General features: G+C 43.4%; 1 protein-coding gene across 9 annotated transcripts in view; it reads left to right on the forward strand.

Annotated features, from left to right (window-relative positions):
- LOC119841029 (BTG3 associated nuclear protein) overlaps nt 1-23,995 on the forward strand; it is a 414,495-nt gene that overhangs the window by 344,082 nt on the left and 46,418 nt on the right. For all 9 annotated transcript variants that reach the window (XR_006275124.1, XR_006275117.1, XR_006275116.1 and 6 more), the window contains one exon: nt 22,218-22,283. The gene's annotated coding sequence lies outside the window, so the exon portion shown is untranslated. The remainder of the gene's footprint in view (nt 1-22,217; nt 22,284-23,995) is intronic.

Raw genomic sequence — 23,995 nt, forward strand, 5'->3', positions numbered from 1 at the left:
GGTCTGTTAAAGAATCATAATAGCTTTTTAGAAAGTTGGCTACTGAGGTAGCAAAAGTGCTCGACTGTGTCCAAAGTCTGTCTCTTGATGGTGACTTTTGTGGCAGGTCATGTGCCAGGCCTGAATCAGGCTCATGGAGCACTTCAGTTTTCTCAGTATTGAGTGAGAGTTTGAGGCTTCGATAAGCTTGTGGAAAAATGTCCAGTGTGGACTGAAGGTCATTCTCCCATGTGCACGAGGATGGCACAGTCATCAGCATGCTGAAGATCAGTAATGGACTCCCTGAGGACTTTAGACTTCTAGCAGAGGCATCGAAGATTAAAAAGCACCCCCGTCCATTCTGTACTGAATGTCAATTTCACTGAGGAGGCAATCTTTAGTGAGGACCAAAATGACCACTAAATAGATGGAGAACAGGGTTGGGGAAAAAATCGACAGTGAGATCCAGCACGGGATCCAATGCACAAGGGCTTCCTTCGGGAAATTGCTCCAACGTGTTTGCACAGACTGTGTCCTATGGCAGGACACCAAGATCCAGGTCTACAAGACAATTTTTGTTCCTACACTCCTCTATAGATGCAAAACCTGGGTGACCTATTGACAGCACTTCAAGAGTCTGGAGAGCTACCACCAGCGATGCCTCCGGAAGATCATTCACATCAAGTTGGAAGATCACTGCACTAACACCAGCGTCTTCACTGAAGCCAATGTCACCAGCATTGAAGCAATGATCCTCCTGCACCAAATGCGCTGGGCTGGACATCATGTGCGGATGCCAGACTCTTGCCTCAAAACAAGCCCTCTACTCTCAGCTCACCCAGGGTCAAAGATCCCATGGTTGTCAGAGGAAATGCTACAAAGATACACGGAAAGCGTATCTCAGGAAAACTGATGTGGACACCACAAGTTGGGAGGAGCAAGCCTCCAACTGACCCCAATGGTGCCACATCCTCCATCAGGCAGTGTCCCGCTTCAAGGAGAAGCGCCTTGCCCTTGAAGCTGAAAGGAGAGAAAGAGAAGGAAGGAAAAAGAGAGAACTTTCTCCCAGCAGACAGCTGGCCCACCAGGAAATGTCTGTACCTACTGCGATTGGATCTGTGGTTCCAGGATTGGACTCCTGAGTCATCTCAGGACCCATATGTAAATCCATGGTAGAGATCATCCTTGAATCAAGGGATCACCAATAATGGTGAATAGCTTTTTAAAAATGTCTGCTGCCTTGAAAAAGGAAGTTAATGTCTAAAAATGAAACTAAACTGGAAAAAAAGTAGACTTTAGTTTGGGTGACGTTGCTAAGCACAGTGGCCTCATTTTCTCCTACCAGGGAAAAACAAGATGAAAGACTGTGAAGCCTGTCTCATCCAAGCAGCAATTTGAAGTGCAAATCAGAGGAGGGAATCTGCTAGTGCTCTGAGACCCGGAGCACAAGGAGACACCAGAGAGCCCAACGCCCATTGACTTCAATAGAAGTTCACCTCATAAATACCTTTTCAGGATCTCAACCCAGGTTCTTTTTCTCTTTACGGATGGAGACTTCATGCATCTCTTCTAAATCTGGGGACATTGAAGAGGGCTGTAATTAACAAAGGATTCAATTTACCCCTATGCAGAGGCCAGCACAAGACCTGTTCACCACATAAGCCCTATTTTAATGACTTAAATGGGACTGCATTGGAGTGTAGGCCTTGAATCTGCACAGGGGTGGATTTCACTTGGAAGAAACTATAGGAAGCCCTCTGCCAGTTGCTCCGGAAGGTAATGCTGGACCCTTGCTAATTTTGGGGAGGTGTTCCAAATACATATCCCTGCAGATTAACCTTTCCAGAAGAGAAACTCACCAGTTCAGATCCTTCTCCTTTGTATTACATTTCAAAATTTCCCTTCACCACTCAAAAATTACACCCAGATGGTAGGTGAGTGGTGCATTAGCTGCCTCTCTGTTTTCCAAGAAAGCGTGTCAGTACCATCACTGCTTCCCATTCTCCATACGGATACATTGATCGTCTCCAGGGACCTACTCTTCCTCTCATTGATAATCTCAGATGCACTGTGCCTGGGGATTGCAAAAGTGATTACACCCCCTCTCCCCCCAGCTATCTATTATATCTATCTTACTTGTAAGGCACCTATTATAAGGCAGATGTGCTCTTATCACTCACCTTCAAGTGGTGGAGGTTGAATGGCAAATCCTTTTTTTTTTTTTTTAATGCTGCTAATTAGAACTCTTGCTTTATGGGTTTTATTGCTCACATGCAAACCTAGACAGGAAAACTTCTTAGCAAACATCTGCCCAGCTGGCTGGGTTCTCTATGGCATTGGCTAGCCCTGGTGAAGCCTGAGAGCATTACAGCTGCCTCTGCTCCCTTTGTTTCTGGTCTACATTCCTCTCTCTGCCACATGGCGTTTCATACGTCCTGTCACTGGCTGCTGCTGTATTTTAACCTATTTGTTACACATTGGAACCATAACCAAATTGCTTAGTGCAGAGAGCCCTTCATCCTTATATCACGGGCAATGGAAGGGGAGTCTGGGCTTGAACCTGAGTCTGGGCTTGTGCTGCAGTGTAGACATACCCTCAGTTGCATGGGGAAGGAGCATTTTAAATGGTCTATGGATGGTAGGTGCTGGCCAAAAATAAGAGAAACTGAAACCTGGCATGGGATCTTTCCCCTTATTATAGCTGGGTTGGGCTGTTACCATCAATCCTTGCCTTCTCTTCACCTGTCCTAATGATTCCATCTCTCCTCTGCATTTTAGGTAACTCTACAGTGGAATATATATATAATTGCTTTCACAACTGACCTAAGGGCTGCATGATTTTGTGATCAGAGCATGGGTCAGTGAGTCAAGAATATTGGATTTTGTCTCCTGTCCTGCGACTGATTTGCTGTGTGATCTTGGGCAAGTCTCCTAATCTCTCTGCTTCAGTTTCCCCAAGCTGTAAAGCCTGGCTAATATTTTCCTCAATCACAAAGGTGCTATCAGGGTTCATTAATGTTTGTACAGCCCTTGGAGATCCTATTATTAGCTGCCTTCCTCCATTTACTATGCTTTGGTTACCTTTGCTCTGCCCTGATCTATTACCCATCATCATCCTGCTGCAATTCCCTCACTACTAGGGAAGTGGCTGATTTTTGTACAAACTTCTGATCTGCCCGTTACAACCCTTGTGCATGCTTAAGGATTGGAATGCCTATACTCCTCTATCAGAAGATCTAATCGTGTGCAGAGGATGGTACGTACCAGGAATGGACAAAATATTCAGTTCCATTGGGATAAACACCCTGAAGTTGGAATTCTTATCCAAACCTCTTAGGCCTGCAAAATTTGGGTGGAGGAGGCAGCAAGGTCGAGCGAGTAATGTGCAGGACTGGACATCAGCACCTAAATGTCTCAATGAAATGTGTAACAAATTCCTTCATAAGAGAGAGATGCTTTAAAATCGTGCCTTAAAATAAATGCAACGTGAAGGATTCCCACTCCAGAAGAGAGAGACATGGGCAGCTCTGTCTGCTTCTTGGAATGAGACCAGACTAAATGTGAGGCATTAATTATCTCACAGCACTCAAAAGATCACTACATTAGAAAGCTCCTGTAAGAATGAAATACTGACCTGTGCTGGAATAGCGTGGCAGGTTCTTGCATTCTCCATGCAGGCAGAAGGAAAGGAGAATTGGATTCCTGTGTGCATAGGGAGTTCAATATTTGTTCCTAAAGGTGAGGTTTCCAAAAGCCTCTGAGAGTTAGGAGCACAATTTCCATTGACTTTCAGTGACACTTGTGCTCCTAATTCTCTTAGGTGCTTTTGAAACAAATCTCCTCCTAAAGGCTTTGACCCAACTTGATAGAAAATTTCAATTAATGGCTGTACATAGCACACCTTACTCTGGTATGTAAATACTGTGCAAGGTTTAACAGAATGATAACAGCTGCCCTAGCAAGGCCTGTTGGTCTATTTCTCCATATTCTGGTAGTTTTCAGTCCAGACTGTTGGGTCTGAGTGTATTATTAGTTCTCTGCCCTGCTCTGGATTCATTCATGGGCTGTTGTTATTGAGCACACTCTTGGGGTTTTTTCTGTTCTGTCTCTTTGGGGAATGCTATGTTGAAGAGGTATCGATTGCACATTAAAATTCAGGCATGACACATTCATAGGAACTGATTTTATTCCACTTATATTGTAACTATTTTGATTAAATTTGGACATAAATACTGGTGATTTGCCCCTTTCTTTTTATAAGAAAATATTCAGGTTTCCGTCGTAGATAGAAAGCCTGCAAAAATTCATTTCAGATCAGGAGAGGCTTGGTCTGGACAAGTGCAAAACAAAACTTCAGAGATGCAACGGGAGGAAATGTCTGACTGTGTGTGTGTATTGGTGAAGGAATTACAGAAACATGGATATTTTTTAAAAAATGTTTTGAAAATTTATTATTGGGCAGAGATTTGTGCTGAGAATTACTTTTTATTATAGCTGATTTATTACCCCGTGAAAATGGGCTTTACTCTTGGAAAACTGTATACTGCGAATACCAGAATAGCGCAATCCAGTTTCCATAGGGCCCTCCAGCATTCATGTAGAGCGTTTTCACAAGGGGTGTCGCAGCTGGTTTCCACTGGACCACTTTTTGCTGGGGAAGTAGGAATCTTGGCAGTCATGATTTTTGTTGCTCCTCCAAAGGCAGACTTGACACCGTTAATGTGTCATGAAAGGTTTCTCCATAGGAATTGCACGTCCTAAATTGAGCTGTGCATATAGGATTGAAGAAGAACTGTCATCTTCTGCATTTTAAGGTGTGAGGATCTAGGCTCTGCATCCTGTATTCCCTGCACGTGCCCAAATCATTGATGTAGACATTCAGAATCTGAGGAACACAGTGTAACAAAGGTGATAACAAAATGAGCCTGTTAATAACTTTATTGCAATAAAGATTGAAGATGACTCCCTGCAGATGTGTTAAATATAAGGGCAATAACTGGCACTCTTCTCAGTGTCTTGAATGCATTAGAAAAGCAACCTGTTCAGTGCCCTCTGATTGGCCCACCAGTTTGGTTAAGAAGTTCATTTCAAATGTAGTAGGTAAGGTTATAAAGATTGCCTCTTTGTTAGCAAGACAGTATAATCCCTTTGATGAAGATGATATGACTCCAGTGGGACCCTGCTTCTGATACGAGTCCCCGCTTGTATTAATGACTTTTAGGGGTGCCACTAACACGAAGGAATTGATTGTATTTGGGGCAGGGTTAAGATAGACCAAGGCAGCATGGGAAGGACAAAACTATAAAGTGTGTCTAAGCTCCCAACCCCATCTACACTATGTCTACACTACGTCAACATCTACACTTGGTTACAATACTGATGATCACAGCCTGGATGGACCAGAGAATCTCGGTTGTTATTTTTCTACTTAATGGATCCTGAGAAGCCCAGGACGCATGGGAGAAACTGTTCTTTTTCTCTTCTGCAGTTTGGCAGAAAAGGAACAAGATTCAGCTGAGGTGGAAATGTTCTTAACAGCTGCTGACCATAAAGGATTTTACAACTGATAAGAGATTAAACTGCTTGTTGCCCAGAAAGTGGAGCGAGGTGGGGAAAGGCACCTCTGTGCATCTACAGTTGACGTGCAGTGTGGATACATGAAGCAATGATAGGTAAAGAAACTGTACTAAGCAGTTTTGTAGCAGAGGGCTGCGTTCCAGCTGCAGAACGAGGCCAGTTCATTTTACGAGTCATAAGTATGGCCTTTCTTGGAAGAGGGTGAATGGTGTCAATCTTTTTATTGATGAAAAATGGGAGCTGTGTGGCAGGTCCTATGGCGTTACACCATTGCATATGGGTGTGTGCATAAGATACACTTTACTGTTTTCTAGAGCTGGTTGGAAAATTTTGACTTAGCGAAAAATTAAAAAGTGAAATATTTCAATTCAGTAATGCAACTACTGTGTGTTATAGGACTTATTGTTTGGATGCTTCCTGCTCCTGTTCTCTTCTGTGGCTGGGCTCACTGGCTGGACTACCTCTCTCATAATGCACCATGGTCTCCTGTATTGCTGAAGGGAGGCTGTGCAGCTTCGGAGAACCTGTTAATGGTGCATCATGGGAGATCTAGTCAGGCTGGGGAGCCCATAGAAAAGAATGGGGACAACTGAACTATAGCTCTCATGAGCCACTGTGGCAGCATATAAAATAAAAATATTTTGGTTTTTGGCTGAAAATTGAAAATTTTGGGATTTCAAGCATTTACTTTTTTTTTTTAAACAAAAACTTGACACTTTCCACAGAAAGCAGATGCTTTTCATGAAGAATTTCATTCTACTAAAACCCCAGTTTTTCATCAAAAAACACAATTTGGGCAGAAACTTTTGCCCAGCCCTACTCTTTGATTTCTTTGTTGGTGTCACTGTGGGCAGGATGGATGGAGGAAATGGGTTTTACATTTCCTTACAGCATTGCTGAGATCTGCGTGCATCCTGATCTCTTCTAGGCAGGAGTTTCAAATTTCTGGGCCAGTTGCTGAGAAAACTCCATCTCGTGCACACATGAACCTCATTCTTGAATGCAGTCCCTGTGGAATACAGATATCTTGGGAGGTCATAATTGAGGATAGCGGGGTGACCTGTAGCTTACTAGGGCCAGTCTCATAAAAGTCTTCGAAGGTGAGGACTTTGAATTTGACTAGATATTTAGTGGGAGGGAGGCCGTGCAGAGAGTGGAGCGCTGGTGTGTTGTGTTGGGCAGATGGGTTGCTGGTTCTAAACCACCAGTAGCTCTTTTTAAAGGTCAGTGGTTTCAAACCTACATGTGACCTGGTGTGTCTTTTACTGTTTTAAAAAATAAAGGAAAGCTGCTGATGCTTCATGGAGAATTTGAAAGAAGTTTTCTTTCAAGCCAATTCAGCGGTAGACACTTCCATGGAAAGCGCAACTTTCTTTATTCTGGGTCCTATCTTGACTTCAGTAGGCACTTGGCCCAAGGGAAGACTACAGGGTTGGAAGCTTATCATAGGAGCTTATCAGGTCATTATGTCCCATGATGTGGATGCCTTGTATCAGAGGTGTTTGTTCGGGAAATGGATATACAGTAACATCACGCACCAGAGAATCACATCTTCAGGTGAGAGATAAACAGGATGAGCAGATGGTCGTGTAAGAAATAAAGATGTTGCCTACACACCCGGTAACCTTAGCAATAGAGAACAAGGGAAGAGAAACTCAGAAAGTGAAAGGTACAGTAGTATAGCAGCAGGAGTGATCCTCAACTACAGACTAAGGGTCTGAACCAAGTCTTTCCATTGACTTCAATGAGAGTTGGATTTGACTCTGTGTTGTTTGGTCATGTCAGGGGTCCGGAATAGCGGTAGGCTGGAGACTAGATCTGACAGCCGTCTTAGTTCATAAATTTTTGCAAGACTTTTGCCAGAAGCTGGGAATGAGTGACAGGGAATTGATCACTTGATGATGATCTATTCTGTTCATTCCCTCTGGGGCACCTGGCATTGGCCACTGTCGGAAGACAGGACACTGGGCTAGATGGACCTTTGGTCTGACCCAGTGTGGCTGTTCTTAAATGGGCACCTCCCTTTTCTACCAGCTTGAATGATGGAAATATCGAGGGCTCAGCTCTTCTCTTTAGATTTCTGGCTGAATTTGATAAAGTCTAGCCCTTTTTTATGGTTTTGGCTCTGTCCTAGAACCAAAACTATTGACAGGTTCAGGCCCAGAGACTTGACTTTCAGATCTGAGGTCCTGACTTTGCTGTGTTCAAAACAGAATGTCTTTCACAAGGCTCCCGTTGTCCCTTTAACGTGCAGAGCAGCAGCAACATAATGTATTTCTTCATAAATGTGCTGTTGGGCTTATCCTTGAGGTTTCATGCACTATACATGACATCTACACTCTGTACTAGGCCTTGCTTGTTTCTTATGGTGCCTTGGGATGTCAGGCATGCAACCCTCAGTAAAAATGTTGTTGTATTGTATAGAGCAGCCTTTGATTCAACTCTTCTTTGCCCTGTGTGTACAGGGACTCCCCCGATAGAAACTTAACTTTGAATTTGGAGAAACTCTAGCATTTGGGGGAGGGAACTATCACATTCTTTAATTTTTTTCTTAACTGATTGCTTCCCATGCTGCTCCCCACCCCACCATTCCCACCCCCTTAACTCCAGATTAATGATATTTTGCTGTGGGCTCCCGGATATTATGATGAAGTCTTTTCCTATCTGATCTGTAACTTACCTTCTAATATTAAGGACCTGATTCTGAGTGATGCAGCCAGGGGAGGATGACCAGATGTGGTTTTGTGCTGTCTCGATTCTGGCCTGCTCCAGAGGGCAGTGCAATCTGTGGCATAAATTAACCCACTGCTCGGTGTTGGTCTAATTTATGACAGCCTCCTGAGAGCTGGCTGGAGGCTGCATCACAGCCTGGAACATCGGTAGCAACATGTATCCCATTCCCACGCAGCGTCTGCACCAGCAGAAACTCTCTCCAGCCCCCTGAGGCATCTTCCTGATCCCCATGTGTTGCTAGAGCAGAGTATTGGGCTGCATATGGAATCTCTCCCAATGGAAAGTGTGCATGCTCAGAAGCTCTGAAATCCAGGCCCTAAAGTTTTTAAAGAAAAATCAGAGGTTTTGTCTGCTGTAATTGAAGGAATAAGACTAAGCCATGTGATGGAGAATGTCTCTAAGGGGGTTTAAAACCTTTCCTCCTGCTCCCCCCTCCCAGGGTAACTGCTGTCTCAGTTCCTAGCAATGGGAGCAAGTCACTTCTCCCTGGGAGAGCTAGTCAGTGAGGGAATCTGCTGGGATCAGTTAAGAGCACAAGAGCTGAATGGAGGTGACAGAGCAGTGCCTGGCTTTTTCCTCTTGGCAGTGTGCTTGGCTGACTGCAAGAGATGGGCTGTGTACTGCTCCGGAGGGAAGGGATTCTGCGCAAGCTGGCATGCTGGTGCCACTGAGGCTAGCTGAGATGGTGATCTTGTTTCTCACAGTTAATAACTCCCTAGCATATGTAAATGAGACACAGCTGGGCTGGATGGGCCTTCTGGGATGTCTTGTATTGGTGCCAGCAGGCTGAACAACTGTTCAAGCCACCTGGGGGCTAACTCCTAACTCAAAAAGCAAATTTACCATCTATTTTGTGGCCTGGCACTTCTTACATTAACCTGCGGCATGGAACTTCGCACATATTCCCAGCTATGTAACTCAACTCAACTTTTTGACACCAAAGACATTTACAGAGAACATTGCAGCCTGCTCTGGGGTGTAGCATGGCAGTTGTTTAACAGCCCACAGGAACCCCTAACTGTTTATGTAGGCAGTAAAATAAACCTCTGAGCCTAGCAAGTTATTGAAGGGTATGGGGGTACTTATGACCCCCCATTTTACAGATGTGCCCTATGGGGGAGCTACTGAAGGTCATGTGAAGAGTCCTTCTGAGAGTGGGATTTGACATCTATAGACCCTGGCTCCCACTCCTATGCTTAGTCCATACCTTTGTCTGATATTTAGCTAACTGGTCTGCAATTTACTGGTCTGCAATTTGCTGGTGTGTATGTGTAAAAAGAAAAGGAGTGCTTGGAGACTAACAAATTTATATTGAGCATTTGTTAGTCTCTAAGGTGCCACAAGTACTCCTTTTCTTTTTGTGGATACAGACTAACATGGCTGCTACTCTGAAATCTGGTGTATGTGTGTATTTTTTAATCTTCAGTTTATTTAAGGAAAGCTATCTTGCTGGACGCTTCCCGGGTTATTGCATCCAAATTGAGTAACTTTTAGATTTGCTAAACCTCTCCAATTTCTCCATTAGCTATTGTCTGAAAGCTCTATTTGGTGCCAATCCTTTGGCCCTGGAGCTGTGAATTCTCATCACATAGCCAATTGTGAGCCTATTTCAGAGGAATATTCCCTACTTTATTAGCAAAATAGTTATCATTTTTCCACTCTGTTCCTGCAAGAAACTCTCCGAATCCTATGCGTTTTGATGCGGTTTAAAGGTGTGTTTGTATTTTTCTCCCCACATGTCTCTCTTTAGCTTTCAAATGTTGGCAGGTGGACTTGGTGAGCCTCTAAGTTTTATCATTGCCAGATGCCGATATTTATCCTCCTTTTGTTTTCCCAATCTTGTGTCCCTGTATATCTGATTTAGGACAACAGATTTCTTAAACTTAAATAATTATGTAATGTCTCTGCTATGTACCACACTTACCTTCTGCTTCTTCGCTGTCGCTCTGGAGAGGGTCCGCTTTCTTTCACTAACAGGTGTCCATTTTGTATAGCAATAAAACAAAACAAAAATATCACCAAATCCACTATTGCTCCTAGTGAAGACAGGTGGATACTGAACAAAACACACTATCTGTGTCACATGTGTGAAACTTGGTTGACTCTCCCACTCCTGTTTCCCACTCTCTCTTGTGGTTGGGAGACAGCATGATCCATGAGATAAGACACTGGACTGGGAGCTAGGAAGTCTGAGTTTTCTTCCCAGTTCTGTCGATGATCTGCTGTGTGACCTTAGACAGGTCACATCAGCTGTCAGTGCCTCAGGTTCCCCATCTACAAAATGGGACTGAAATGACCATCTCTCTTTTTGTAAAATCTGTGAGCTCTATGGCTGATAAGTGCTCTACGGGCATGATCCGAACCCCATCCAAGTGAATAGAAAGGGTCCCATTACTTTTTAATGGGGTTTGGAACAGATCCCAGAAGAGGTAAGTATTTTATGAATTCACTCTTTTTATTAGCATGGCCCCAGCTTCCATGCCGGTTTTCGTAGCTGCCCTCGTTTCTGACTGCACTGAAGTGAAACCCCTTGATCAGTTATAAATGAATAGTTTAATGAATTATTTCAGGCTGTCCATCTCAACGCAGTAAAAGTGCTCTAGGCTGACCTTTTACAGTTGTACATTCTTATAGGGATCCTTAATTTTCAAACAATACAACCACACACCAAAGTGGAAGCCACATGCCTAACTGGAATAAGGGCTCCCCATGGGAGTTAGGCATGTCTGAAAATTCTAACTGGCATCTAGATGCATCTTTAGGCACCTAAATACCTTTAAAAACCTGCCCCAAAGTTCTTTCTGTTTAAGATTCCTCTGTTGGCCCCAGGGCATCTTTGCAAACCTTCCTTATGGCTTTTTGGAAAGTAGCTGGTGTCAATTTTAATCCATCAAAGTCTTGTTTAATTAAAGTCACCTGATGCAGTTATTTCTCAATCCTTCAGTGTTTCCTTTTAAAAGTACAGTATGCTAGTTCACTGGTATTGTGCAGTCTAGCAGCTGGAGAACACTAAAACTGCTCTAAGACATAAGTGGAAGCAATTGTTTGTTTTTTCATAGGAAACCATGGCAAAGCTCTCCCTAGCTACCTCAAACCATGCACACATTCAAGCTGCCACATTCAATTGGTATCATGTCCCAAGTTCCCTTTCTCTAAAGTTTCCTCAGAGTATAAAAAAGATTGGGCCTTTTTCAATGTGTTATTGTATCCCTAGCGGCAGCCTCTGTAATGGTGTCCCTAGCCTCTGTTTGCCAGAAGCCGGGAATGGGTGATGGGATGGATCACTTGACGATTACCTGTTCTGTTCATTCCTGCTGGGGCACCTGGCATTGGCCCCTGTTGGTAGACAGGATACTGACCTAGATGGACCTTTGGTCTGACCCAGTATGGCCATTCTTACATGAATTTTTCACTAAACCCATACCAATTTGATAACTAGAGGGCATATGTTTCCTTCAGAACAACATTCACTTCCGGGCTCACTCTCATTTACTTTGGTCTTGTTTCCATTGTTGGGTTTAGTGTGCAAGCGCTGGGTGCAGGTGGTGGCTGGTCATATGCAGGAGGTCAGACTCGATGATCGGGCCTTAAACTCAGACTCGCTAGAGAAAACAAAATCCCCATCTTTGAGGATGGTGCCCTGGGAAGGATGGTCTCAGAGCTGATGCACAGGGCTGGGTACTCAGAGAGCTCAAGTGAATTTCTGCCTCTGTGGAAATGAACAGCCAAACTTCCACTGGTGTCAGTAGGGCCAGGATCTCACCCCTCAGTCCTGCTCCTCGCTCTACCATTGGCTGTGAAAGTAAATTGTTTCTCCAGTCTGTGCTTCAGTTTCCCCATCCATAAAGTGGGCACACTAATATGTACCTCCCAGGCACTGGGCAGCCTAAATCATTAAATTCTAACATACTTAGAGATGATTGTGGGGAGGGTAGAAGTGGAGATTATTATTAAAAGGGAACAAGGGAAGTAGGAGGGAACAAGAGTAGAATGTCTGAGCCTGTGAGTTAGAGGGTTTGGGCTGGCTGTGAGAATAGACGTTAAAAATCTCAGTAGCACAGTGCATTTATTCCGAGACGCTTGATTTCCAGAACTTGAACCCATAATGTACAGGAGAAAATCCCGCCTGGCCCTAAGGGTGAGACTCTGTAGAGCACAGGCAGTGGCGAGACTTTGCCTCCCAAACATTCTTTTGGTGTAGCGGTGCGAGACTCACCGCCTGGCGCCTCCTGCTGGCCATTCTGGGATTAGCTCAAGTCCTTCCACAGGGCTCCCTCCTCCGCGGGTGTCTCTCTCGCCTGTTTGGCTGTCCCCACCCCTCTGGGACCCACGTCGCTCCCCGGAACGCGGCATCCTCTTCTGGGCACAGCAGGCCAGGGAGAGACTGCCCTCTGCTCTGTTGAGCAGCCCTTTATATATGGCCCCTGCTGGTCCTGACTGGCTGCTGCAACAAGTCACCTCCCAACTGGCTCGCTTAGTGAGCCCTCCTCTAATTGGAGCGTTCTACGCAGGCTCCCTCTGGCCTGCTTTAACCCTTCCTTTTCCTGGGGTGAGGCAACTGCCCCACTACAGTGTACATTGTACATCTGCAGTGTGTCCAGAGTCTAAACGGCTAGCGTTCATTCAGCTGGAGGGAGGCTTGCTTTACATTAGATAGCATGAAAGAAATATGCAGACCAAATTTGATAAGATGAAGGTCCAATTGTAACATATTAGCATCCATTTTCCATAACGACATAGGAATGCAATCTCGACGGTGAGATGGAAGTATCAGAATGTCATTTTAATGGACTCTGCAGCTGAGAAGTCACGAAATGATTCTGTTGAAATGGGATTTTAATAGACTTTCTCCCTTTCCCTGATACTCTCCACAAAGGCTTTTCTGCTGCAAAAGGTGCAGCAGTTTGTATGAAGATTGAGCTTTTGTGGGCAGCCTAGTTCACGTGTAATTATGCTGTTGACCATTCAGTAAAAACTTGGCTCCAAGAAGCGTTCTTTTAGGAAAGGAGTTTTTTCTTAGAGATGAGAATTGAAATGGAACATTTGATACTTAAATGTCTCTCTGTTCGCTACTCCTTTACCATGCTAGCAACAACAAAAAAGAAAAGCGGATCGTTGTTTTCTGTAAGGCCAGGTCATTCTAAGTTTTACTAGCTTGTTAATTTCAAGTTGTTAATTTAAAGTGATGCACCCTTCACATGCAATGGTGAAGCCTAGAAATGCTCTTTGTTTGACTTTTGAGATAATTAGCTAATACAGGGAGATTACGATCTCTGGAAAGGATACTGGGCGGGGGAGGTAGGGTGAAATGTACAATAAAAACAAAAATGTGGACATAAAATTGATGCAAATGGGAAAAATAGAAAAGTCCCTGCAAAACACAGGAAATCAGATTTAACTGCTTAATGATCTGCTTTCAAATAGGCAGAGATCTCTGTCGGGCTGTTGAATAGTGTTCTCATCTGGGAGTTTTTTGTCCTTCAGATATATTGTAGCAGATGAGCACTGGTTGCTACCATTGGGTAAATGTTTTCTTTGTCATATTGTGATGCCACAAGAAGCACTAAGGTGAAAACTGCTGGAAACAAAGTTGGAGCAGGTGTGTGAAAAAAACAATGTTTTTTTTGTAAATTTGGTGCCTACTTTTATGTCCTTAGGCATAAAAGAGGGTGTTTGACAGAGCTGGCAGGCATGCATACAGATAGGTTTATTGTTTTTAAGATTTGTCTTCTCAGAAATTCTTCTGTTCTAAATAAATAACATTTGCTTTAAGGAGGTGCCTGGCCACTGCTTACCTTTGTCACTGCTCCAGGAGAAAACAGAACTACAGGTGCTGGAGATAAGTCTATAAACATGACTGATATGGAGAAAGTAAATAAGGAAGTGTTATTTACTCCTTTACATAACACAAGAACTGGGGGTCACAGGCAGCACATTTAAAACAAACAAAAGGAAGCATTTCTTCACACAGTGCACTGTCAACCTGTGGAACTCTTTGCCATAGGATGTTGTAAAGGCCACAACTATAACAGGGTTCAAAAAAGAGCAAGATAAATTCATGGAGGGTAGGTCTATCAATGACTAATACCCAGGTTGGGCTGGGATGGTGTCCCTAGCCTCTGTTTGCCAGAAGCTGGGAATGAGCGACAGGGCATGGATCACTTGATCATTACCTGTTCTGTTCATGCCCTCTGGGGCACCTGGCATTGGCCACTGTTGGAAGACAGGATACTGGGCTAGATGGACCTTTGGTCTGACCCAGTATGGCTGTTCTTATGTTCTTAAGTCAGATCTGCTGAGGTAACCATGGTTAATTACAAGGGGCTGCAGCCCAGGGCTCAGTCTGAGAATGGGAGAATCACGTGATTGCATCCTAAGAGAGGTGATGGCGGGGGCTGTAGGTTTGTCACAGTGGTAAAAATGTCACCATAGCATGACTTTTCTTTGTCTGCCTGTGTCCATGATTTCAAAGGCCATGCAGCTAGGCAGAGCCACCCTGGGCTGTGGCCCAACTGCTTTTGTCACCACAGGGCTGCTTTCAGAGGTTCACCTATTGGGGGTGGCAGGTGGTGTTCCCAATACCAACCTCTTTGGCACTTTTCAGGTTTACCTGAAGTGTCTGGAGGGAATTGATCCCACCTCCTTGTAGCCTGAGGGAGTCTAGTCTGTGCCCATCAGAGGAGATTCTTGGAAAGCGACCAGCTGAAAGCAACACAAGCGCTTCACTCTCAGCTCTGCATGCCCTGCTCTTTCCCTGTGTAGACCTCATCTCGTTACAGTCGAGTGCCCAGTCCCTTGTCTTCTGGGCACTCGTAACATGCACTGATCTGCAGCCTCTGTGGAAACAGTGTGTCCAGTTTACTCGCTTCACCTCAGTTCAACACAAGGCATTCAGACAAGCTTATAGGAAAACCAAATGGAAGTTTGTTTAACAAAGCTTGAGAAAAAGATTCAAATAAAAGCTAGTAAACAGGTTAGGAAACGGAAGGTTACAGGTAAAAGAAAAACATAAAACTCAATCTATAGCAAAAAGAAAAGGAGTACTTGTGGCACCTTAGAGACTAACAAATTTATTAGAGCATAAGCTTTCGTGAGCTACAGCTCACTTCATCGGATGCATTTGGTGGAAAAAACAGAGGAGAGATTTATATACACACACACAGAGAACATGAAACAATGGGTTTATCATACACACTGTAAGGAGAGTGATCACTTAAGATAAGCCATCACCAGCAGCAGGTGGGGAAAGGAGGAAAACCTTTCATGGTGACAAGCAAGGTAGGCTAATTCCAGCAGTTAACAAGAATATCAGAGGAACAGTGGGGGGTGGGGTGGGGGGGAGAAATACCATGGGGAAATAGTTTTACTTTGTGTAATGACTCATCCATTCCCAGTCTCTATTCAAGCCTAAGTTAATTGTATCCAGTTTGCAAATTAATTCCAATTCAGCAGTCTCTCGTTGGAGTCTGTTTTTGAAGCTTTTTTGTTGAAGTATAGCCACTCTTAGGTCTGTGATCGAGTGACCAGAGAGATTGAAGTGTTCTCCAACTGGTTTTTGAATGTTATAATTCTTGACGTCTGATTTGTGTCCATTCATTCTTTTACGTAGAGACTGTCCAGTTTGGCCAATGTACATGGCAGAGGGGCATTGCTGGCACATGATGGCATATATCACATTGGTAGATGCGCAGGTGAACGAGCCTCTGATAGTGTGGCTGATGTGATTAGGCCCTATGATGGTATCCCCTGAATAGATATGTGGACAGAGTTGGCAACGGGCTTTGTTGCAAGGATAGGTTCCTGGGTTAGTGGTTCTGTTGTGTGGTGTGTGCTTGCTGGTGAGTATTTGCTTCAGATTGGGGGGCTGTCTGTAAGCAAGGACTGGTCTATCTCCCAAGATCTGTGAGAGTGATGGCTCGTCCTTCAGGATAGGTTGTAGATCCTTGATGATGCGTTGGAGAGGTTTTAGTTGGGGGCTGAAGGTGATGGCTAGTGGCGTTCTGTTGTTTTCTTTGTTGGGCCTGTCCTGTAGTAGGTGACTTCTGGGTACTCTTCTGGCTCTGTCAATCTGTTTCTTCACTTCAGCAGGTGGGTATTGTAGTTGTAGGAATGCATGATAGAGATCTTGTAGGTGTTTGTCTCTGTCTGAGGGGTTGGAGCAAATGCGGTTATATCGTAGCGCTTGGCTGTAGACAATGGATCGAGTGGTATGATCTGGATGAAAGCTAGAGGCATGTAGGTAGGAATAGCGGTCAGTAGGTTTCCGATATAGGGTGGTGTTTATGTGACCATCGCTTATTAGCACCGTAGTGTCCAGGAAGTGGATCTCTTGTGTGGACTGGTCCAGGCTGAGGTTGATGGTGGGATGGAAATTGTTGAAATCATGGTGGAATTCCTCAAGAGCTTCTTTTCCATGGGTCCAGATGATGAAGATGTCATCAATGTAGCGCAAGTAGAGTAGGGGCATTAGGGGACGAGAGCTGAGGAAGCGTTGTTCTAAGTCAGCCATAAAAATGTTGGCATACTGTGGGGCCATGCGGGTACCCATCGCAGTGCCGCTGATTTGAAGGTATACATTGTCACCAAATGTGAAACAGAACCACTAACCCAGGAACCTATCCTTGCAACAAAGCCCGTTGCCAACTCTGTCCACATATCTATTCAGGGGATACCATCATAGGGCCTAATCACATCAGCCACACTATCAGAGGCTCGTTCACCTGCGCATCTACCAATGTGATATATGCCATCATGTGCCAGCAATGCCCCTCTGCCATGTACATTGGCCAAACTGGACAGTCTCTACGTAAAAGAATGAATGGACACAAATCAGACGTCAAGAATTATAACATTCAAAAACCAGTTGGAGAACACTTCAATCTCTCTGGTCACTCGATCACAGACCTAAGAGTGGCTATACTTCAACAAAAAAGCTTCAAAAACAGACTCCAACGAGAGACTGCTGAATTGGAATTAATTTGCAAACTGGATACAATTAACTTAGGCTTGAATAGAGACTGGGAATGGATGAGTCATTACACAAAGTAAAACTATTTCCCCATGGTATTTCTCCCCCCCACCCCACCCCCCACTGTTCCTCTGATATTCTTGTTAACTGCTGGAATTAGCCTACCTTGCTTGTCACCATGGAAGGTTTTCCTCCTTTCCCCCCCCTGCTGTGGGTGATGGCTTATCTTAAGTGATCACTCTCCTTACAGTGTGTATGATAAACCCATTGTTTCATGTTCTCTGTGTGTGTGTATATAAATCTCTCCTCTGTTTTTTCCACCAAATGCATCCGATGAAGTGAGCTGTAGCTCACGAAAGCTTATGCTCTAATAAATTTGTTAGTCTCTAAGGTGCCACAAGTACTCCTTTTCTTTTTGCGAATACAGACTAACACGGCTGCTACTCTGAAATCAATCTATAGCCTATACTTATTAACAAGTTATGCTCCTGGGTAATATATTTCATTCAGGCCATACAGTGCTTGTCCAGCCCAGAAACGGGGATCCACTTTTCATGAGACACTGACTAGCAGAGTTTCTCCTCTATAATGGATATAACATCTTGTGCCTTTCCTTTTCCTCTTATACAGTCTCAGGCTTTTTGGCTGTTTTCATAATCAAACTGTTTGATTAACTTCAGCTCAGCCCTGAGGGTCCCCTATTCAGAATCCTTTCTTGGGGTTCTCTTGTCTTTGTAAAAGCTCAGGCCTGCACCCGGTCCAGACTGTAAACCCAGGGCTGGGCTGGGTTGAAAGATTTTGATTGATCTCACTCTTGAGTGAGTTAGCAGAGATTCCCACTTGCTTCCGGTGACTTCAACTCCAACAGGTTGCTTCATCTCCAGCAATTTTGGAACATAATATTCCATGTTTTGCATATCTATTAAAATATTCCCCATACAAACATCTCACAATAACCATGGCAATCCACTAGTTTTTAGCTTTCGGCAGAGACAATTCTCTTGGCAGTGTAATTTTTTTCATATATCCCTGGATTAAACATGCCAAACTTACTTTAGAGGAAGGGGTGATGTTGATTCTTGGATTCCCATTGCTAGAAATATGAGTATCAAGGGCTTCCTGGGATATCGGAAGGATGATCAGACACAGGTGTAATGTACCGCTGCCTGGGCATGTCTTTGGTTTTGATGGGAGAGAGCAGCTTTAATTTCCACTGCGGGCTCCGTGGGAGAGTCACTGGCAGAGGCTGCAGCTGGGATGTGCTTAATTGGCTCAAACCCTAGCTGGCCACATCACCTTCCCAGTTGCCTGGCCTGTTGAGAGAATTTCAAAATGCTTTGTTTGGATTTTTGACCTTTTTAAAACCTTTGTTGCAGTCTAACTAGGTTAAATTTTGAAGCAGTCATTTGGAACTGGAAAATAGGAATTTTTCATTTCAAACATATTTAATTTTGACAATTTCAAAACTTTTTCCTCAACTCTTTTTCGACTTGGGAAATAGATTGAGGCTGACACCGTTTTGGTTTTGATGCATCAACATTCGATGAAAAACGATTAAGTCAAATAATTCCCAACCAACTCTCCTTTTGTGTCTACTGCTAGTGTGATGGGATCTCCTTCCTAAGTAAACCTAACCTTGATTTCCCTACCTAACCTGGACTTTCCATTGGCACAAAGGTTTTATGGGGATCTGGTTACATGAAAACAAATCCCTTCCCAAAATTGGAACAAAACATGATCTTATTTATTTTTTTTTAAAAAAAATATATAACTGCAGTTTTGGCCCTTGGAAACCAGTGGCAGGCGGGAGTGATGCAGTAGCATTGACTCTTGGTTGTTAACAATTCTGGAATGTCAAGTGTGGCATGCAGAGTGGCTCAGTGAGTAGAGCATGGTTCTGGGATTACAAACTTTAGTGTGCTGTTTTGGCTCTGTCGCTGACCTGATTTGTAGCCTTAGGCCAGTCACGTCGCTTCTTTCTGCTGACCTCCTTTTAAAATGCTTTAACACATATTACACACTGCAACATTTCTTTTTTTATAAGGGTAAAGACAGCCTTGTTTTTCCACATAATTTTAAAGACCTTTCGGAGCATGATTTTTTTTTTTTGGCTCTTTGATCTTTGAAGAAGTATTGGGTTGCAAAAGGCAGCAGCTTCCAGTTTCTGTATAAAACACCCCATTAGTCCAAACCCACTTTGGAATTGCCACTGAATAATATATCCGTTCCTGTGAGTAGCTGCTGACCGAAATCTTGCTTTAGTTGCTTGGGTGGAGGTTTGACTCTAGTGAGGTTCTATCTGTTAGCAAAATGGATTTCGAAGATGTGCAGTCTGTCGAGGTCCCACCCACATCCCAAAAAGCCATTTGTGTTCAAATTTGCTACCAGGCAGTTTTTATCGTACTAGCTGATCATTTCAGGAGGTTGGGCAGTCAATAATGAAGAGCTTATCAACCATTTTAAGAATGGATGGGCGTCTATTAATGTAGGGTATCAGTTTGTCAGATGGTTCTAACAGACACTGCAGATGGGGTGCTGTCTGTAAGAATAAGACAAGTGTTTTCTTGGGATGAGCAGATTTTCTGTTTTAGTCTCCTTGAAGTGCAGGTGTTTTAGAATAAGATCGTAACAGTCATAGGCAGCCGCTTCCTATCTGTTTTATTTGTACTTGGCAAGAGAAATTTAATCCAAAGGACATTTATATTGAATTTCTGGAATATCTTTTACTGGGTGGGGCACTCATGGTGTCTAGGGAAGAATCCTGGCCCTGGAATCTACCAGAACAACTGTCTGGAAATTGGACTTGATGCTGTTTTGCACTTACAGCATCTTCCATCTGTAAATCTCAAAGTACTTTTATTGGAACATTAAGGAATTAAGCTTCCCAGCGCTTCTAGCTTCTCCATCCTTGAGTTTGATACTGTATTTGTCATTGCAAGCTGTTGGACTGGTTCAAGAGAAGCAAAACACAGGCAATCAGGAGGGAGGTTCCTGAGACAAGGAGTAACGGAATTTCCCCAGCTCAGTGTCCTACAGCCTTTGTGTCGCCTCCACATCTATCTCTTAAGCAGCTGACAAATATTCCTTCCATTGGGCACCTGGGAAAGGGGAAACTGAGCTAAAGTTAACCCTTTGTTCATTGGGTCAGGCTAACCTGAGACAGGTGCCATCTGCTCATGTATACAGTTAACAAGAATGGACCCTATTGTAGTACATGTAGTGCTGTTAGGACTGGAAAACTAGAACTGAAATAATCAACGTGATTTTGTTAGCATTTTTCCACACAGCAGAGCAAAGGGTTACTCAAAGCTTCATGTATCTGTATGTGATTCACCACCATGCGCAATCTCTCTGCCATCAGAACATTATATAAATTGCCTCTTTGAATAGCAAGATTTTCATTGAAGTCTTATCCGTCTTGGATAAAGGACAGTTCAAGCACATTTCTTAAGTCTTGATTTCATTAACACAGTTGATCAGAACTCATAAAAATTCTTTGCACAATTTCAAAAACATTTGCCATTTAACAGGAGGTTTCATGTTCTTTATTGTACAATAACCTTTTCTTTCCATAGATAGACTGACAAATTTCTCTGATGGCCGTAATGAATGGGAAGCCATGTTCTCTTCCAGGTGTTTCACAAAACCTGGCATCTCATTTTTGCAGAAGCACTCCCAGAGGGAGAGTGACACATAGGGATTCCCCTGGCATATGTCATGAGTCAAAAGGATTTGCAGTATTGCCAACCACAACCACGTAAAAATCACAAATCAGGAGCTAAAAATCATGAGGGTTTTTTTTTTTTAACAAATAAATTTTTGTGGGGGAGTTTTTTTGGTTATTTTATTTGGCTTCTGAGCCTTTAGAGGTGCCCTTGGTTCATGTTTGCAGGCTTTTCTCTGCAGCCGTGAGTCTTGGAAACTTATTTATTTTCATGAAGCTGAGATTTCCACCTAATCACATGCCTCCGGACACTCAGGATTTATGAAACACATTGAATATTCTGAGATTCTTGATAAAATCATGAGTTGGCCACACTGGGCTTGCTAAACATTGATACATTAGGGCATTCCCCATGATAGATGCAGGGCCTTTCGTTTGGTGCTAGGAACCAGCAGGGAGAAACTCATGGCCCGAAGAACTATTTACAAAGACATCAAAATAGCAGTGGGGGAATACATAAAATGTGAGACATTCATTTGGATTACGAATCCAGACCTTCCTTCTCGGGTATGCTACAGCCCCTTTGTACTGCTGAGGCTATTCTGGAAAACCAGGAGCAAATTACAGTTATGCTCACTTACACATCCAAAATATGGAGAGGGGCCTTACTGTAAATGAAACTCAAGCCCCTGACGTTCCGGATGTTTATTTCAACTCCTCTTGCAATATTCCTGATATTTTCTAGTGTTGGCCATGTTAAAAATAAAATGGAAACAGCCTTTCATAGGGTTCCTTCGCTTCAGCAGGACACAGAGGGAGCAGAGGTACCATAAAAGTGGGGTAAAAGTTCCTGAAAAGAGATCCATCTATTATATGTATAGATAGATATAACTTGAGATATAAATAAATCTAAACATTAACCAAACTTTTGTTAGTATTAAAATGTTTGATATTTAAGCAAAGTTTTTAGAAAGGTTTGGATTTTACTCCAAATAGGCTGCTCACTTTAATACATACATACTTTTGTTTTAAAACATAGATTTGAGGGCGGGGCAACTGAGTATTTCACATTGTTATAAAAATAGTTTTTTGTTTTTTTGTTTTTCACATTATGAAATGTGAAATGTTTCATAACGGATTCCCTGATTTAAAGAATAACTCAACATGTTATTGAAAACTGGGTAAGATTGACCACAAGTGGTTCAATGGAAGGTTGTTTGGCAGAGTGGGGCTGGTCACTTTTTATTTTTAATTATTCTTCCTCTCCCCCCCCACTTTTTTTGTTTCCTGTCTTAGGTGGCCTATTGATTCCAAGCACCGATTCCATCCTGAATGAAGTCCTCTCCAGAAGTCCTGAACCAGGTATTTATTTCTTTCATTTTATTTATATTAAAATGCCAGGCCTGATTCTGCTTTCACTTAGCCCAGTGTATCTGCATCAAATTCAGCAGCATTACTCCTGGCCTCAAACCTGATCCAATGCCCATCCAATCAATGGAAGGATTCCTATTGACTTCAGAATAGCAGCCGTGTTAGTCTGTATTCGCAAAAAGAAAAGGAGTACTTGTGGCATCTTAGAGACTAAAAATTTATTTGAGCATAAGCTTTCGTGAGCTACAGCTCACTTCATCGGATGCATTTGGTGGAAAATACAGTGGGGAGATTTATATACACACACAGAGAACATGAAACAATGGGTTTTATCATACACACTGTAAGGAGAGTGATCACTTAAGATGAACTATTACCAGCAGGAAGGCGGGGGGAAGGAGGAAAACCTTGTGTGGTGATAATCAAATTGGGCCATTTCCAGCAGTTAACAAGAATGTCTGAGGAACGGTGCGGGGGGAGAAATAACATGGGGAAATAGTTTTACTTTGTGTAATGACCCATCCACTCCCAGTCTCTATTCAAGCCTAAGTTAATTGTATCCAGTTTGCAAATTAATTCCAATTCAGCAGTCTCTCGTTGGAGTCTGTTTTTGAAGTTTTTTTGTTGAAGGATAGCCACTCTCAGGTCTGTAATCGAGTGACCGGAGAGATTGAAGTGTTCTCTGACTGGTTTTTGAATGTTATAATTCTTGACATCTGATTTGTGTCCATTTATTCTTTTACGTAGAGACTGTCCAGTTTGACCAATGTACATGGCAAAGGGGCATTGCTGGCACATGATGGCATATATCACGTTGGTAGATGCGCAGGTGAACGAGCCTCTGATCGTGTGGCTGATGTGATTAGGCCCTATGATAGTGTCCCTGAATAGATATGTGGAAAGAGTTGGCAATGGTCTTTGTTGCAAGGATAGGTTCCTGGGTTAGTGGTTCTGTTGTGTGGTGTGTGGTTGCTGGTGAGTATTTGCTTCAGGTTGGGGGGCTGCCTATAAGTAAGGACTGGCCTGACTCCCAAGATCTGTGAGAGTGATGGATCATCCTTCAGGATAGGTTGTAGATCCTCGATGATGCGTTGGAGAGGTTTTAGTTGGGAGCTGAAGGTGATAGCTAGTGGCGTTCTGTTATTTTCTTTGTTGGGCCTGTCCTGTAGTAGGTGACTTCTGGGTACTATTCTGGCTTTGTCAATCTGTTTCTTCACTTCAGCAGGTGGGTATTGTAGTTGTAGGAATGCATGATAGAGATCTTGTAGGTGTTTGTCTCTGTCTGAGGGGTTGGAGCAAATGCGGTTATATCGTAGAGCTTGGCTGTAGACAATGGATTGTGTGGTGTGATCTGAATGAAAGCTAGAGGTATGTAGGTAGGAATAGCGGTCAGTAGGTTTCCGATATAGGGTGGTGTTTATGTGACCATCGCTTATTAGCACTGTAGTGTCCAGGAAGCAGATCTCTTGTGTGAACTGGTCCAAGCTGAGGTTGATGGTGGGATGGAAATTGTTGAAATCATGGTGGAATTCCTCAAGGGCTTCTTTTCCATGGGTCCAGATGATGAAGATGTCATCAATGTGGCGCAAGTAGAGTAGGGCCATTAGGGGACGAGAGCTGAGGAAGTGTTGTTCTAAGTCAGCCGTAAAAATGTTGGCATACTGTGCATACTATTTCCCCTTGTTATTTCTCCCCCCCACCCC

Source organism: Dermochelys coriacea, chromosome 12 (genome assembly GCF_009764565.3).
Source record: "Dermochelys coriacea isolate rDerCor1 chromosome 12, rDerCor1.pri.v4, whole genome shotgun sequence".
NCBI classification, from domain to species: domain Eukaryota; kingdom Metazoa; phylum Chordata; order Testudines; family Dermochelyidae; genus Dermochelys; species Dermochelys coriacea.